Here is a 12,511-nt window from a genome sequence, read left to right as displayed (position 1 = left end):
TGTAGTACTGACTAAAGGAGAAACACCAGTTGTTCACTGTCGACTAAGCATACCATACAACTTCTTTTTTCAGAAATTATGAGAACCGAAGGAGAAAATAATTTTATGCATGTCTTGCATTGTGCTGCCACAACTGTTGCTACTTTGAGGGATATGTAAATTACCACTTTATTATCAGATGCCTCTCTGATTGATTTTTCATACTCATATGGCTGGTGTGAAACAACTACTGGAATTCAGAAAATTCTACCACGGCCTTCTGCTGTTATCTGTAACTATTTGCCATGTTTTTGCCTTTGCAATCCAAAAGACAGATTTGCTTCTGATGGACTGGTCTGAACCTTCACAGTGCTGCTCACCTGTCTACGATTAGAGTATGGCATTCATAATTCCACCAAGGGATACATGGTTTTGCAGTGTTCTGAAGACTTTGATAGGAATAACTTAGCTGCAAGATGAATCACTCTTTAACATAAATCATCCATCCTGGACACTGTTTTCATGTTCACACTCAGCTACTTGGCTATACAGCATCAAGTTCTCTTTGCTCAGCACTCATTTCATGCTCAGCACTCATTTCAACAGCTTCCTTTCATGTTCCCTTCTGTTTGGAATGTGTGTCCAGATAGAGCAGATAATGTTCATTTCCCACCCTGCAGCATCTTTGAGGGTGGCTGAATAGAGAGGAAAGTCAGTGGCTGAGCTAAAATGTACTGCTTGACCTCTGTTCAGAAGTCAGTTGCTATATGAGGTCTACAACAGCCTCTTAAAGAGGTGGCTCAAGAGGTGGAAGTATCTTCACTGATGCATGCATGACAACAGCTACTGCCTGTAAGCTGGTGATGAAACAGGTGGAGTGTAACATGCTACTAATTAATGATGTTACCTACTGCTTCATTTGCTATGGTACATGCTGGTACCACATACTCGTACCTCTGGTGAAAAAAATCAGACTGCAGATTTTGAGATGTGATATGACTGAACTATTTTTTTTTACCAGTACAGATGTTATATTCACACTTTTAAAATGCTCAAAATGATGCTAAAATAATACTTTAAGAAACCCAATTAAAAAAAAAGGGATGTTTCCTAACCCTCAGCCCTTTTACAACAAAGGTTTTGTTATGATTCTTGTGGGAGAGAGTAGGTTTCCAGCATAGGGTATAAACAGTTTTCAAGTGTGTTTCCTCGAGACATAGGAAAAATGGCTTTTTCTATGCTAGAAGTTATATCTATTCTATAGAGTTTTGAACCTATTTATGCTCCATAGTATTACAGGAACTATCCATTAATGAGAGTTTTCTTTTCTGTTTTCTCTTTGCCTTGCTGATGCTGGAAAAAACTGTCAGGATATTTGGTCCCTCCTTGTGGACTTCAATGAGTACAACACTACCTTTGCCATGAGAAGTGAGAATTCTCAGTAACTGGATGGCTTCAAACCAGCTTTCTTTGGTTTCTTTTGGATGAACGTTTCTCTACACTTGGAAGCGGTGTATTTATGTGGACAAGGATATTTGTTTTTTGACTTCTTGAGATTGAATATTTTGTTCAAAAGATAAACTGACATAAAGAGTTTTTCCATTTTCAAGTGCAGGTGCAAATAAATGCATTGGGGGCCAATTCTGATGCTTGAATTTAGGTTGAGGCACCTCTCTTGGTGGTGTTTTTTTTTTAAAGGTGCTGCAAAGGGTGTTCTTTGTACTGGAGGTTGCATCAACTTTTAGATTCATCATAATAACTTGAAGCCGATATTGTGGGAAGATAAGTGGAATTAGACAAGGATGAGATGGGAGATGACGAACTGCAACAAGACCATGACAGAGCAGAGAAAGACCTAAGTCTAAACAAGGCCTCTGGAGTAGACAAAATTCCCTAAGAACTATTGAGATCCTTTGGAGAGCCAGGCGTGACAAAAATATCCCAACTGGCAGTCAAGGTCTATTAGTAGGGAGCATAAAGGTGGAGGCTTAAAACATAATACTTAGAAATTTCCCAACATATTAATGATAACAGCTTACAAAAATTATAACAAATGAACAAAACATGCAATATGTACTTAGGTATGATATGTACTCCTAATCTGAAAGCTGACTGTGTCAGCAATCATGTCAACATGTTACTTTCATAATCACATGAAATATAAACAATTTATTGAAAATATACGCAAATTGTGCTGTAACTACAATTTCTTCACATAAAAACACAGTATGAGATCACAGCTGGTAAACTTTTTGGGGTATAATGTCATCGTCCATGAACCTCTTCTGTTCCTAATGTTTTGTCCAGGACTGCAGTGGTCATCTTCAGAGACGTTGCTCCTCTGTTGAGTCTTGCTGACTGATGGGTCAGACGTCTGAGAGGAATGTGTATTCTGGAGGGGAAAAAAAAGAAGCATAGCCTGAGTTACACGTGATAAACAGAGATCATACGTGTCAAAGATAGAACTTACCTATCAATTGCTGTTTTGTCAAAGATAAAAAAAGGGTTTAGCAATTCTGCAAAGCTACTGTCCATATGACATTAATATTTCTCCTTTCCTATTAAAATCATCCCAATGTTTATTATATATTTCAACGGTTTCTCTACACAGCTGTAGTTCATTTTCATATATAAAATTTTTGTTTCAAAAAACTTCACTTTGGGACTTTCTGGCTGCAGAGCATGCTCTTGCTGCAGCCAATTTGTCTATTTTCCCAGCTGGCAAAGATTTTTGTATTCCTTTAGCCGTGTACTCACACTTCTGTTGGTTGTTCCAAAATAAACTTAACCACACGTAATTTTATACACGCCATTTGCTTCCACAGGAGGGTGTTGATTTTTTCAGATTGGAATGCTTGACCAATTTTCTTAGTTGGTCTAAAAACTGATCTAATATCTTGTTTCTGTAAAATCTTTCCAATTTGATCTGTTACTATTTTAATAAAAGGGAGAGAAACTGTGTTCTTTCATCATTGTTTTTCATGCTTGGCCTTTGAGATACCATTACTTGGTCATAGAATTGTGTTTCATTCTTTCCGTGAATAACCCTTTTCCTCAAAAGCCTGCTTTAGATGTTTTAATTCGGCGTCCAGGTATTCCAGCATGCAAATCCTTTTGGTTCTATCATCAAGACTTTTTAATGACAACTCTTTTTCTGTGGATGGTGATTAGGCTTCTTATGTAAAGTATCTGTCCGTGTGAGTTACTTTTTGAAGAACCTTATGTTCCAAACTTCCACTGGTCTGTCTCATAACTAACGTGCTCAAGAAAGGTATTCCGTTGTCATTTTCTATTTCCATAGTGTACTGGATTTCCCCCCCCCCCCCCCCCCCCCCATGAAACATGCCTCAGCAATACAGATAGCCGTACCGTAGGTACAACCACAACAGAGGGGTATCTGTTGAGAGGCCAGACAAACATGTGGTTCCTGAAGAGGGGCAGCAGCCTTCTCCGTAGTTGCAAGGGCAACAGTCTGGATGATTGACTGATCTGGCCTTGTAACAATAACCAAAACGGCCTTGCTGTGCTCGTACTGCGAACGGCTGAAAGCAAGGGGAAACTACGGCCGTAATTTTTCCCGAGGGCACGCAGCTTTACTGTATGAGTAAATGATGATGGCGTCCTCTTGGGTAAATTAGTGTGGAGGTAAAATAGTCCCCCATTCAGATCTCCGGGCGGGAACTACTCAAGAGGATGTCGTTATCAGGAGAAAAAAAAAACTGGCATTCTACGGATCGGAGCGTGGAATGTCAGATCCCTTAATCGGGCCGGTAGGTTAGAAAATTTAAAAAGGGAAATGGATAGGTTAAAGTTAGACATAGTGGGAATTAGTGAAGTTCGGTGGCAGGAGGAACAAGACTTCTGGTCAGGTGACTACAGGGTTATAAACACAAAATCAAATAGGGGTAATGCAGGAGTAGGTTTAATAATGAATAGGAAAATAGGAATGCGGGTAAGCTACTACAACCAGCATAGTGAACGTATTATAGTGGCCAAGATAGATACGAAGCCCACGCCTACTACAGTAGTACAAGTTTATATGCCAACTAGCTCTGCAGATGATGAAGAAATTGATGTAATGTATGATGAGATAAAAGAAGTTAATTCAGGTAGTGAAGGGAGATGAAAATTTAATAGTCATGGGTGACTGGAATTCGTCAGTAGGAAAAGGGAGAGAAGGAAACATAGTAGGTGAATATGGATTGGGGCTAAGAAATGAAAGAGGAAGCCGTCTGGTAGAATTTTGCACAGAGCACAACTTCATCATAATAACTAACACTTGGTTCAAGAATCACGAAAGAAGGTTGTATACATGGAAGAAACCTGGAGATACTAAAAGGTTTCAGATATTATATAATGGTAAGACAGAGATTTAGGAACCAGATTTTAAGTTGTAAGACATTTCCAGGGGCAGATGTGGACTCTGACCACAACCTATTGGTTGTGAATTGTAGGTTAAAACTGAAGAACCAGCAAAAAGGTGGGAATTTAAGGAGATGGGACCTGGATAAACTGAAAGAACCAGAGGTTGTACAGAGTTTCAGGGAGAGCATAAGGGAACAATTGACAGGAATGGGGGAAAGAAATACAGTAGAAGAAGAATGGGTAGCTTCGAGGAATGGAATAGTGAAGGCAGCAGAGGATCCAGTAGGTAAAAAGACGAGGGCTAGTAGAAATCCTTGGATAACAGAAGAAATATTGAATTTAACTGATGAAAGGAGAAAATATAAAAATGCAGTAAATGAAACAGGCAGAAAGGAATACAAACGTCTCAAACATGAGATAGACAGGAAATACCAAATGGCTAAGCAGGGATGGCTAGAGGACAAATGTAAGGATGTAGAGGCTTATCTCACTAGGGGTAAGATAGATACTGCCTACATGAAAATTAAAGAGAGCTTTGGAGAAAAGAAAACCACTTGTATGAACATCAAGAGCTCAGATGGAAACCCAGTTCTAAGCAAAGAAGGGATAGCAGAATGGTGGAAGGAGTATATAGAGGGTCTATACAAGGGCGATGTACTTGAGGACAATATTATGGAAATGGAAGAGGATGTAGATGAAGATGAAATGGGAGATACAATACTGTGTGAAGAATTTGACAGAGCAACAAGGCCCCCAGAGTAGACAACATTCCATTGGAACTACTGACGGCCGTGGGAGAGCCAGTCTTGACAAAACTCTACCATCTGGTGAGCAAGATGTATGAGACAGGTGAAATACCCTCAGACTTCAAGAAGAACATAATAATTCCAATCCCAAAGAAAGCAGGTGCTGACAGATGTGAAAATTACCGAACAATCAGTTTAATAAGTCACGGATGCAAAATACTAACGCAAATTCTTTACAGACGAATGGAAAAACTAGTAGAAGCCGACCTCGGGGAAGATCAGTTTGGATTCCGTAGAAATGTTGGAACACATGAGACAAAACTGACCTTACGACTTATCTTAGAAGAAAGATTAAGGAAAGGCAAACCTACATTTCTAGCATTTGTAGACTTAGAGAAAGCTTTTGACAATGTTGACTGGAATGCTGGAATGTCTTGAAAGGAGGATATAAGATGAACATCAACAAAAACAAAACTAGGATAATGGAATATAGTCGAATTAAGTCAGGTGATGCTGAGGGAATTAGATTAGGAAACGAGACAATTAAAGTAGTAAAGGAGTTTTGCTATTTGGGGAGCAGAATAACTGATGATGGTCGAAGTAGAGAGGATATAAAATGTAGACTGGCAATGGCAAGGAAAGCGTTTCTGAAGAAGAGAAATTTGTTAACATTGGGTATTGATTTAAGTGTGAAGAAGTCATTTCTGAAAGTATTTGTATGGAATGTAGCCATGTATGGATGTGAAACATGGACGATAAATAGTTTGGACAAGAAGAGAATAGAAGCTTTCGAAATGTGGTGCTACAGAAGAATGCTGAAGATTAGGTGGGTAAATCACATAACTAATGAGGAAGTATTGAATAGGATTGGGGAGAAGAGAAGTTTGTGGCACAACTTGACTAGAAGAAGGGATCGGTTGTTAGGACATGTCCTGAGGCATCAAGGGATCACCAAATTAGTATTGGAGGGCAGCGTGGAGGGTAAAAATTATAGAGGAAGACCAAGAGATGAATACACTAAGCAGATTCAGAAGGATGTAGGTTGCAGTAAGTACTGTGAGATGAATAAGCTTGCACAGGATAGAGTAGCATGGAGAGCTGCATCAAACCAGTGTCAGGACTGAAGACCACAACAACAACAACAACAACAACAACAACAACTGGATTTTTGTATTTATATTATTAGAAAACCAAAGAATTTGTCCAAAGCTTTTTCATCACCATGTGGCCAGACCACAAATGTGATTCACAAACTGATATCAGTGAGATGGGTTTCTTATCTGGTTTTTCTAAAGCTGACTGTTTGAATTTCTCCATATAGAAATTAGATATAGCAGGACCTAATGGGTTAGCCACTGCTAGACCATCAAGTTGTTCATAAAATTCATCATCCAATAGGAAGTGACTGGAGGTAAGGCAATGTCTGAAAAGATTGGACAAATCTCCTGGGAAAATAACTGTTATAAAAACCATAACTTCATTGACTGGAATCATACTGAATAAAGACACTGCATTATGTCGAAACTTACAGGGATATCCCTATGAGCGAGGATTAGCCCTTCAATTTTTTCTATAAAATGATTCGAGTCTTTTATGTACGAATCAGTTTTCCAAATAAATGGCTGCAAATGAGCTGCCAGGTATCTTGGTATTTCATACATGGGAGAATTGATAGTGCTAACAATGGGTCTCGGAGGAAGATCAGTTTTATGAATTTTGCTTTGATAGACCTGTAGATTCATAATGACAGTAGCATTCCCCTCATCAGCACAAATAATCACTATCTCTTCATCTGTATTTAAAACTCTGAGAGCCTTATTAAATTACTTTCCACATGTTCACTGTGGCACAATACTCTGATGGTTTCAAACCGGATTGAATTTGCAATTTCTATGGCGAGAGTATGCATATCTGCTACTACATTCACAATAATATCCTTAACTGGTACTTTCATAGGTCCTGCTATAACTAATTTCTGTAAGGAGGAATCTGAACAGTCAGCTTTAGAAAATGCAAATAAGAAATCATGTAACTGGTATTGGTTTGTGAAGGACACATTTGTGGTCTGGTCATACAGTAAAAAAGCTTTGGACAAATTCTTTGGTTTTCTAAATAATATAGATACAAAAATCCAGTTCACTGTGGAAACAGAAACTGACAGCAAAATACCTTTCTTGTATGTTTTAGTTATGAGACAGACCAATGGACGTTAGGAACATAAGGTTTTTCGAAAAGTAACTCACACAGATAGATATTTACGTAAGAACCCTAATTGCCATCTACAACCAAAGACAGGTGTCATTAAAAGTCTTGCAGACAGAGTCAAAAGGATATGCAGGCTGGAGTACCTGGATGCTTAATTAAAACATCTAAAGCAGGCTTTTGAGAAAAATGTCTATTCGGGAATAGAAGTAAACAGAATTCTACAACCAAATAATGGAAGGTTGAAGGACAAGCATGAGAAACAATATGGAAGAACACAGTCTCTCCCTTTTATTAAAAAAGTAACATATCAGATTGGAAAGACTTTACAGAAACAAGCTATTACACCAGTTTTTAGTCCGACAAAGAAAATAGGTTATGAATTAACACACTCCTTTGGCAGCACATGACATATATAAAATTCTGTGTAGGGAAGATTTATATCAGGACAATCAACAGAAGCAAGAATACATGGCTAAAGGGATACAAAAGTATTTGCTGCCCAGGGAAAATAGGCAAATTGGTTGTAGCAGGGCAAGCTCTTCAGCCAGGAAGTAACAAAGTGAAGTTTTTTTGCAACAAAAATTTTATCTTCGATGATGAATTATTATCAATAGCTATGTAGGCAGCCCATTTAAATATATAAACATAGGATAATTTTAATAGGAAAGAAGAAACCATGGAACTTAACGACATACGGACAGTAGCTCTGCAGAATTGCTAAACAGTTTTTTTTTATCTCTAACAAAACGACAATTGATATCTAAGTTTTATCTACGACAAGGATCATCTTTGCTTATCAAGTGTAACTCAGGCCACACCCATTTTCCTATAGTACATATTTCGTTCTGGGCATCGACCCATCAGCCGCCACAACTCAACAGAGGAGCAATGCCTCTGAAGACATCCACTGCAGTTCTGGACAAAATGTTTAGAGCAGAAGAGTTTCATGAACCATGACCTTATACTCCAAAAAGTTTACCAGTAGCAATGACATCCAGTCAAGAAAACCTTCATTCTATCATAGGATGAAATCAGCAAAAGTATCCGATTCCATTATCCAAACAATCATTACATCTAACCAATCATAATTTAGTGTTTTAACATGTATTTTTGGTTTAAATTTGAAGACATCATAGTAGTGGATGTATTCACTCATTTATTCATATCTATTGAAATAATAGACAAATGTTTTAATATACAGTGCAAACTGATCATGAGAATTATATATATATATACTTACTCTTTGCCTAAATATGTCTGCTTTGTGTGTGTGTGTGTGTGTGTGTGTGTGTGTGTGTGTGTGTGTGTGTGTGTGTGCGCGCGCGCGAGTGTACACCTGTCCTTTTTTTCCCCCTAAGGGAAGTCTTTCCGCTCCCGGGATTGGAATGACTCCTTACCCTCTCCCTTAAAACCCACATCCTTTCATCTTTCCCTCTCCTTCCTGAAGAAGCAACCATCGGTTGTGAAAGCTAGTAATTCTGTGTGTGTGTTTGTGTGTTTTGTTCTTGTGCCTGTATGCTGGCGGGAAAGCGCCGGCAGACAGGCACATGAAAGTGGTTTTCGACAGCATTCACGGACTCAGTCGACCGGGTAGCAGAACAACTATCAAATTACTCACGCAATATTTTGTCTGGCCAAGTATAAGGAAGGATTGCCCTGGTTGGGTAACAACATGCATGCTGTGCCAAAGGAACAAGATTGGATGGCATGTACATAGATCAGTTGGAGATTTCCCTCCGGTAAAGAATAGGTTATCCCAAATTCATTTCAACTTTGTGGGCCCTCTGCCACCGTCGGAAGGCTACAAGTATTTGTTGACATCGGTGGACTGGTGTACAAGATGGGCAGGAGCTTCTCCAATATTGGACATTTCAGCAGAGATGGTAGCTTGAGTATTTTTGGCTTCTTGGTTCTCCCGTTTTGGATGTCCACTATACGTGACAACCGATCGAGGACGACAATTTGAATTCACTTTGTACCAACAATTAGCCAAGCTCTGTGGATCCCACCATCACCGCACCACCGCCTATCACCCAGTGAGCAATGGTATGGTTGAGCGGTGGCACAGGACATTAAAGACAGCATTGATGTGCCATAAGGACAGCTGAACTTCAGTGTTGCCAGTGGTGCTGCTAGGTCTCGGAACTGCCTGCAAATCAGACCTAGGTGCATCCGTGGCTGAACTGGTTTATGGAGAGAACCTCAGGCTGCCGGCAGAATTTTTCACTGAACCGACGGAAGCGACAGCGGGCGACATGCCTTTCGTCTTACAACAAGTTTGCAACCACATGGCACAGCTACCACCTACATCTGGTTCTCGAAATGGCAGCAACACGCCGTTCGTTCACAAGCAGGTTAGCGATTGCCCTTATGTGTGGCTGAGGACAGATGCTGTACGAACACCTCTTCAGCCGCCATATACTGGACTGTATAAAATACTCGCGAGAGATGAACATACACTGCAGATAAATCATGATGCGAAGTGACAAACAGTTTCCATTGAGAGAGTTAAACCAGCGCACATGTGGCCGCCATGTGACGGAGAAAATCAAGACACCAGTGAAGAACCGCTGCCTACACAATATGACGAAGAGGTGTTGCCCGCAGAGAGCAACACGCCAAGCCACAAGCAGGAAACTACACCAGAAGGCCTGCAGTTCTCAGAGAAGCACTCTAGGGCAGGCAAAATTATAAAATACAAGTATCCTTATGTGCCTGGAGCTGTGCTCTACAAGTGGAGGGCTGTGTAGGAACTGCCTGGTGACACAACGAAATTGCACAGTGGACTTTGGCGTTTATTCTGTGAAGAATATTATTTACAGTGTCTTTATTCTTTGGTTTTGTTCTAGCGTTATGTGATCTTTTTTTATATATCTGGTCTTTGGTATTGTACCTGTGTTCAACGACATGCAAAAATAAAGTTATATTCTTGAATGCATTACTCTCTCTCAAAAATAATTATTAATTAGCCTCAGTGGCTTTAAACTCGTTCTCACGTGAAGAGAAGGAAATTTCCTTCTCATCTTGTCCTGCAGGTCTCCCCTGACACGGGTTTCTGGGCAACTTTTCCGAACACTACTCTTTTTCATAAACCCCACCAGTCCTTTTCCTTCACCTCTGTTCCTTCCCTTTCAACCCTTCTGTCAGGAGGAGGATCCACTGGCTCCAAAAGCTTGCAAACTTTAATACTTTTATATGTGTGTTCTCCTGCCGCTGTCTGGTGAGTAGATTTTTTTATCTATCCAATTAAATCATATGTTCAAAAATTTATTGTTTTTGTTGATATAACTAATAAGGTTGTCACACAATTAGAAATGATAAAAGCAGTGTAATATTTGTTCACAGCTACCTAAAACTGTTTAAGTAACAATAAAATTCATGTGATCAAGGAAAAACAATTGCTGTAAGCCACGTGAAAATCTCTAGAGTCCCAACAGAATTTAATGTCCAAAACTCACTCCCTCAAAATTATTCTAAATCCCAAACTATTTCTGAGTGTTTAATTTGCGACCACGAGAAAAAGTCCAACACATGCTATTCTAGGGCATGCATGGCTCTGGTTGCACTAATACTTTAAGAGCCTCTCATCCTGAAAGTTCGCCTACTAAAGAATACAAGCACTACTCTGCATGCTCTTTAAGCATTTAGTCAATTGACCACTACTGAATTCAGTACATGTATATGCAAAATGACCACCATTAAAGAAAGTTCCACATGGGAAAAATATATTAAAAACAAAGATTCCAAGACTTACACACACACACACACACACACACACACACACACACACACACACACACACACACAGTGTTGCTGGACTTGAAAGTTTTGTGGACAGACACATTATTGCCTTTCGCACTTACCATATTTCCGAATTGGCTAATAAGGATTTTGGTAAATCTGTTGCATTGGAAAGAAAGGCCTGTGTTTGTTCATAGCTATGGCGCACCATTTCTTCACTTTCATGCCCGCCGACTGGATTAATTTTAACTGAAGTCCGGTTCTTACATCCTGTAAGTACAGTTGGAGATGTGCGTCATTAGCTTCTTATTGTAGTCTATGGTTTGTGAAATAACCGAGACCCGCAACAGGCAATCGGCGACTATGTTTTCGACTCCCTTGATATGCTTGATATCTGTAGTAGATTGACTGATGTATTCTAAGTGGTGAAACTGACGTGGAGAACAGTTATCCTGTGACTTACCGAAAGAAAAGGTTATTGGTTTATGGTCAGTGTATACAGTAAATGCCCTTGCCTCTACATACGAGCGGACGTACCAGATTGCTTCATATATCGCTAATAGTTCTCTATCATATGTGCTCCCTTTTCTTTGTGGGTCTGTAAGTTTTTGTGAGGAAAAAACCCAAAGGCTGCCATTTGTCATTTACTTTCTGATCCAGTGCGGCTCCCAACGCGTCTTGGCCGGCATCGATTACTATTGACAGAGGTGCTTTTTGTACCGGATGTGTAATGAGTACTGCTTTTCATTAGACGGCCTTTATGTGTTGAAATGCTCTCGCCACGTCCGAGTTCCATTGCAACGCTCATTTTCCATTTGCATTTTTACTTGCGAGAGCGTCTGTCAAGTGCACTTGTCTTAGTGCAGCTCGCGGCAAATGCTGTTTATAGAAATTTACCGAACCTAAAAATCTTCTGAGTTGATGGTAAGTCTCAGGGTGGTTCATGTTGTCAATTACTGCTACCTTGTCCTCTCACGGGTGTATGATCTCCGTCGAAACTTCATATCCTAGAAACGTAACTTGCCGTTTTCACAGTTCACATTTTGCTTTGTTGACTATTATTCTGTAGTGGTTTATGTGGTAGAACACTGCAGACAGTTCCTTCTCGTGTGCTTCTGCCGTTGTCGATGAGATTAATATGTCATCAAGATAAGCAAAGTATCCTTTCAACCCACGCAGCACTTCATTAATAAATCATTGCCATGTTTGAGCTGCGTTTTTTGACCCGAAAGGCATTTGGACATATTCGAATAAACCGAAAAGTGTTGTAATTGCTTTTTTCAGTATGTCTTCTTCTGCCACCAGTATCTGGTGATAAGCCTTTTTTTAAACTCAATAATGCTATAGATCGTTGGCCCAGGTAACTGATTTGTGAAATCGTTAATACTAGTCACTGGGTAATGATCTGGTAAAGTATGTGTGTTTAACTTCCTGTAATCGCCACATGGTCTCCACGGCTCATCTTTTTCCTTTAC

At 39.7% G+C, this 12,511-nt stretch overlaps 1 protein-coding gene across 2 annotated transcripts in view; it reads right to left on the bottom strand.

Annotated features, from left to right (window-relative positions):
* LOC126267072 (mannose-6-phosphate isomerase-like) overlaps positions 1-12,511 on the bottom strand; it is a 100,823-nt gene that overhangs the window by 56,310 nt on the left and 32,002 nt on the right. The gene's annotated exons all lie outside the window — the stretch shown is intronic.

Source organism: Schistocerca gregaria, chromosome 1 (assembly GCF_023897955.1).
Source record: "Schistocerca gregaria isolate iqSchGreg1 chromosome 1, iqSchGreg1.2, whole genome shotgun sequence".
NCBI classification, from domain to species: Eukaryota; Metazoa; Arthropoda; class Insecta; order Orthoptera; family Acrididae; genus Schistocerca; species Schistocerca gregaria.
This window is presented reverse-complemented; position numbering and strand designations above follow the sequence as displayed.